Source organism: Triticum dicoccoides, chromosome 5A (assembly GCF_002162155.2).
Source record: "Triticum dicoccoides isolate Atlit2015 ecotype Zavitan chromosome 5A, WEW_v2.0, whole genome shotgun sequence".
NCBI classification, from domain to species: Eukaryota; Viridiplantae; Streptophyta; class Magnoliopsida; order Poales; family Poaceae; genus Triticum; species Triticum dicoccoides.
In genome coordinates, this window is record NC_041388.1 from 39,465,070 (window position 1) to 39,471,747 (window position 6,678).

The following is a 6,678-nucleotide window of genomic DNA, read 5'->3' on the forward strand; positions in this document are numbered from 1 at the left end:
TAACAGTGTTCAAGAAGGGTCTACCAAATATAATGGGACAAAAGTTGTCTTGTGGAGAACCAAGAACAAGAAAATCGGCGGGATATTTAGTTTTCCCACACAAGACTTCGACATCTCTAACAATCCCAGTTGGTGAAATAGTATCTCTATTGGCAAGCTTAATTGTGACATCAATATCCTCTATCTCAGCAGGTGCAATTTCATGCTTAATTTCTTCATATAAGGTAATGGGTATAACACTAGCACTAGCACCCATATCACATAAGCCATGATAACAATGATCTCCTATTTTAACAGAAATAACAGGAACGCCTACCACAGGTCTATGTTTATCTCTATCACATGGTTTAGCAATTCTAGAAGTTTCAGCGTTGAACTGAATAACATGCCCATCAATATTATCAGACAAGAGATCTTTAATAATAGCAATATTGGGTTCTACTTTAACTTTCTCAGGGGGTACATAAGTTCTGATATTGCTTTTACGAACAACAGTTGAAGCTTTAGCATGATCCTTTACTCTAACAGGGAAAGGTGGTTTCTCAACATAAGGAGTAGGAACAATAGGATCATTATAAGTGACAATCTTTTCTTCAACTTTAATAGGTGTAGCTACTTTTACTTCTATGGGAGGATGATATTTAAACCACTTCTCCTTAGGGAGATCAACATAAGTAGCAAAAGATTCACAGAAAGAAGCTACTATCTCAGAGTCAAGTCCATATTTAGTGCTAAACTTACGGAAAATATCGGTATCCATAAAAGGTTTAACACAATCAAACTTAGGTGTCATACCTGACTCCTTACCTTCGTCGAGGTCCCAATCTTCGGAGTTGCGTTTAATTCTATCCAATAAATTCCATATGAATTCAATAGTCTTCATCATAAAAGAGCCAGCACAAGAAGTATCCAGCATGGTTTGATTATCATGAGAAAGCCGAGCATAAAAATTTTGCATAATTATTTCTCTCGAGAGCTCATGATTGGGGCATGAATATAACATTGATTTAAGCCTCCCCAAGCTTGAGCGATGCTTTCTCCTTCGCGAGGCCAGAAATTATATATATAATTGCGATCACGATGAACAAGATGCATAGGGTAATACTTTTGATGAAATTCCAATTTCAATCTTTTATAGTCCCACGATCTCGTATCACATAGCCTATACCATATCAATGCGTCTTCCTTCAAAGATAAAGGGAAGACCTTCTTCTTAGCAACATCATCGGGTACACCTGCAAGCTTAAATAATCCACAAACTTCATCCACATATAATAAGTGCTCATCAGGGTGCTTTGTTCCATCTCCTGTAAAAGGATTAGCTAGCAGTTTTTCCATCATACCCGAAGGAAATACAAAAGGAGTTTCCTTTTCAATAGGTTCAGTAGGTTGAGGAGCAACTCTTTGCTCTACTGGACGGGGTGAAGATACCCCGAACAAGCCCCTCAGAGAATTACTTTCCATAGTAACAAGTGATAGTAAATTTCAGCACACTAAATAAATTTTTCCTTACCAAATTCCGCCTACCAAAGGCGCTACACTCCCCGGCAACGGTGCCAGAAAAGAGTCTTGATGACCCACAAGTATAGGAGATCTATCGTAGTCCTTTCGATAAGTACGACTGTCGAACCCAACGAGGAGCAGAAGGAAATGATAAGCGGTTTTCAGCAAGGTATTCTCTGCAAGTACTGAAATAAGTGGTAACAGATAGTTTTGTGATAAAGTAAGTTGTAATGAGCAACAAGTAACAAAAGTAAATAAGGTGTAGCAAGGTGGCCCAATCCTTTTTGTAGCAAAGGACAAGACGGAACAAACTCTTATAATAGGAAAAGCGCTCCCGAGGACACATGGGAATATCGTCAAGCTAGTTTTCATCACGTTCATATGATTCGCGTTCGGTACTTTGATAATTTGATATGTGGGTGGACCCGTGCTTGGGTGTTGTTCTTACTTGAACAAGCATCCCACTTATGATTAACCTCTATTACAAGCATCCGCAACTACAACAAAAGTATTAAGGTAAACCTAACCATAGCATGAAACATGTGGATCCAAATCAACCCCTTACGAAGCAACGCATAAACTAGGGTTTAAGCTTCTGTCACTCTAGCAACCCATCATCTACTTATTACTTCCCAATGCCTTCCTCTAGGCCCAAATAATGGTGAAGTGTTATGTAGTCGACATTCACATAACACCACTAGAGGCTAGACAACATACATCTTATCAAAATATCAAACGAATACCAAATTCACATGACTACTAATAGCAAGACTTCTCCCTTGTCCTTAGGAAAAAAACGGAACTACTCATAAAGCATATTCATGTTCATAATCAGAGGGGTAATAATATGCATATAGGATCTGAATATATGATCTCCCACCAAATAAACCAACTAGCATCAACTACAAGGAGTAATCAACACCACTAGCAACCTACTAGCACCAATCCCAGACTTTGGGACAAGAATTGGATACAAGAGATGAACTAGGGTTTGGAGATGAGATGGTGCTGGTGAAGATGTTGATGGAGATTGCCCTCTCCCGATGAGAGGAGCGTTGGTGATGACGATGATGATGATTTCCCCCTCCCGGAGGGAAGTATCCCCGGCAGAACAGCTCTGCCGGAGCTCTAGATTGGTTCCGCCAAGGTTCCGCCTCGTGGCGGCGGAGTCTCATCCCAAAAGGTTGCCTCTGATTTTTTTTCTCATCGAAAGACTTCATATAGGAGAAGATGGACGTCGGAGACCCACCAGGGGGCCCACGAGGTAGGGGGCGCGCCCTAGGAGGGGGGGGCGCCCCCACCCTCGTGAGCAGGGTGTGGGCCCCCTGGACTTCATCTTTGGCGAGGATTTTTCTTTATTTATTTTAACATATTCCATGGAGTTTCAGGACTTTTGGAGTTGCGCAGAATAGGTCTCTAATATTTTCTCTTTTTCCAGCGCAGAATTCCAGCTGCCGGCATTCTCCCTCCTTATGTAAACCTTGTAAAATAAGAGAGAATAGCCATAAGTATTGTGACATAAAGTGAAATAACAGCCCATAATGCGATAAATATCGATATAAAAGCATGATGCAAAATGGACGTATCAGGCTACTGTCGTGGATATGGGACACTGGTATCCTCATGGAGGTAGGTCGCGGCCCATCATGGGAGGTGGCCCAGCAGGCCGACTTAAACAGTTTGAATAAGACCTGGATTGCTATCTGTCTTGTAAGAGACTAGTCCTAATCCTACTAGGACTCTACATGTAAGCTGGCCCCTTCAACTTATATAAGGAGGGGCAAGGCTCCCCAAGAGGGACAAGCAAGAAGCTCAATAATCTCTAGGGCTAGACACAACTAGAGGAGAGCCGGCTTATACAACGACTCCCTTATAAGCATACGGAATAAGACCTAGCCACAAACAGCACGGAGGGCTATTACCGGATGATGTTTCCCGGGGCCCGAAGCTGTCTAAAATCTTGTCTCGTGTGCTAACCCACCTCGACGATCTCCATGCGTACTAATCCCCACAATCTTCGTCGGCTGATACCCGCTGGTAAACGACTTTGACAGAAACCCTAATGCCAGATCTATGGCGGAGGAAAGAAGGGCTTACCGGTGCTGATAAGATGGCGGGGAGGTGCCGTGGTTCTCTGGTCCGTTCAGGGTGATGCAGCGGCCGGAGTTGAAGACGAAGGCGGAGGTCGACGGCGGCAGAGCTTGTGCGGGTCGGCGCGTCGGAAGGAGGAAGAAGAAAATGGGAAGGAAAGAGGGGGGAATGAGAGGAGAGCCCGAGGTCTTATTTATAAAGCCTGGAAGGACAGACGACAGGTGCGAAAATCGAGGAGGCAAAAATGGATAAGTGATGATACGGGTGCCTCGATTTCCGGAAAGATAGTAAAGTAAGAGATTTATTAAGATTTGGGTTATGTGAAGCATTAATGACAGGTGACGTCACGGCGGGTTACCATAAATTCAGGTGATGACATCATGGCGGGTTACAATATTTCACAGTCAAGATGAGGAAGGATTTTTCTAAATATTGAAGGTTGACATGAACGAAGTTCAAATCAACCTGGGGCCTAATGTTGGGGATATGACTATCAGGCATGACCCGCCAGGAGGGCTGGGTCATCCTTATGACAGTTCATTTTAATGAAGCCCAAGAGTATGAATCATAATGGTGGTTCATAAATAGGCTGAGTAGAGGGCCCAAGCCCAAGGCGGCTTAAGGCCCACGGTTATAAACCGCCATGTATATATAGACTTGTGTTGTAAGGCATGAAAGAGAAGTCACCAAGCCGGACACGCTGTATGAGCCGGCCGGGACTCTATAGACCGCCGGGGCATCAACCCGTGTATATAAGGGGACGACCCGGCGACGGCTTAGGGCAAGAAACAACAACTCAAGAGCCAGGCAAAGCGTATTCGCTCCCTGGTCATCAAAACCCTAGCAATACCACCTCAAACTGGATTAGGCTTTTACCTTCACGGCAAGGGGCCGAACCAGTATAAACTCCCCGTGTCCCTTGTCCTGTTTAACCCCTTTAAGCTAATCTCATTGCGATGGCTCCACGACTAAGTCCTCACACTAGGACATCTATCGTGACAATTCCACGACACAGGCTGAAAGTCAGGTCGTACTGTAAATGGCCCAACTGTGTTGTGGGCCTTTAGCAGGCCGTAAGAGAAACAGGGCTGGTATTGGACCATGAAGAGCATGGGCCGTTAAAAGGCCAAAACTCATGTCCGACTACAAATGGCCCAACTCATTTATGGGCCGTCAACAGGCTGAAAGACACACCAGGCCAGGAATTGGCCCAACACCTAAATGGGTCGCTAAAAGGGCAAAACTATGGTCCGACTACAAATGGCCCAACTCATTTATGGGCCGTCAACAGGCTGAAAGACACACCGGGCCGGAAATTGGCCCAACACTTAAATGGGTCGCTAAAAGGCCGAAAGATGTACCTCCTAAAAATTGGCCCATCCCTTGAATGGGTCGTTAACCGGCCGAAATCACATCGGGCCGATATTGAGCCCAAATATATAGCGGGCTGTTAACAGGCTTGAACTGACGATGGGCTGCAATGGTGTCAAATCTTTAACAGGCCGTTGACAGGCTGAATTGGCACATCTCGTATGGTCCGTGGGCTTAAATGGACCTGACACAAGTAGGCCTTATATGGGCCGGCCTGCTAATTTTTACTGGGCTGGCCTTTTTCACCGGAATGGGCCACTGTTGGGCCGTGCCACGTGTTAGCCTATCATAGGCGCCTCCTGTCCAAAAAGTGGATGACATCTGTCCCAACGGTGAGCCAACACGTGTTTCCTCCGGCCAATGAAAATCCTCATTGGTCCAGGCTGTTAACGGGTTATCGGATCCAAAACCGGACCCGATAGCTTAACGGTGACCCGTTACGGTGGATGCCACGTGTCGGTCACCCTTGACGAAAGCACTTTCATGACACGCCATTTACCATCATGGAAGTTGACACTTCCGTGATGATAATTTTGGTAATGTCATGGAACACTTCTACGACAGCACTGGACAGGTATGACTATCTTGATTCTGTCATAAAATCGTCATGGATATACATGCATGACAGAAAACGTGACCTACTGTGACAAACACGTATCATCACGGAAGTGTCTTTTTTTTTGTAGTGTGGGGAGCAGATAATCGAGACCTTTGAGAAGCAGCGACGGATGTCGATGTTCTAGGGCCGACTGCATCCATGCCCTTGACGCCGCCGTGGACAAACATGGCGGAGGGATAGTCAATGCAGTACAAGGAGGAGGTGGCGGAGAAGGTGTGGAGAGGCAGGAGGTCTGGGGTGGCATCAGCTGGCTGTGGTGGAGGTGTTTATGCGAGAAGGAGCCAGAGCGGAAGAAGAAGTCACAATTGGAAAGAATCGCAAAAAACATAACCCGCAAATCTCATTCCGAAAAAATGCTAATATCGGTGGAGGGGTGATTTTCTTCTGTCGGAAGATTGTTTCTTCGATCGGTGGAAGTGGTGGACGAACGAAACCTCATAAGGAATATTGGTTGTTATCAGGAAAGGTAAGAATTTAGGAAAGTTAGGATTTTGAATTGATTTCTATAAAAATGGGGTTTTATTGTTTGGTAACGTGATATCAGTACCTACCCGTTTGTGACGTGCCTGAGGAAAGTTTGTAAATGTTAAGTAAATTTTTATTGGGAGGGTGAAAAAATCAACGTGAGGATATGATGATGGAAAGTGAGACGAAATTAAACTAGACGAAAATAAACCGTAGAGGCTATTCTACCAACTGAGACATTAGGAGTATAGATAACTCAAAACAATCATTAGTCCATAGAGAATGTCATTAATTACCAAAATCATACATAGGGCATCACATGTTCTTTCACTGACGAAGGAAAAAACAGATGAAACCGGTCCAGCCTAGTAGCTTTAGTGTTGGTGCAATAGGTTCCGGCGAGACAGAAAAAACTCGCGCTAAACAAGATATAGTCCCATGTTTTGCGCGCAGGTCGTCAAATAGGAGGTCCTCACAGACACTTACCTACGGGAGCTCCTAAGCGGCGGTTTTGGCGCCGCTAACAGGTACTGGCGCCCGCACGCTGCCAACCTGGACCTGGCCCAACAAGGCCGATAGGCCCGGTTGCCACGACCACTCGGGGCGCTATGTAGTGGACGAGCGAAAAA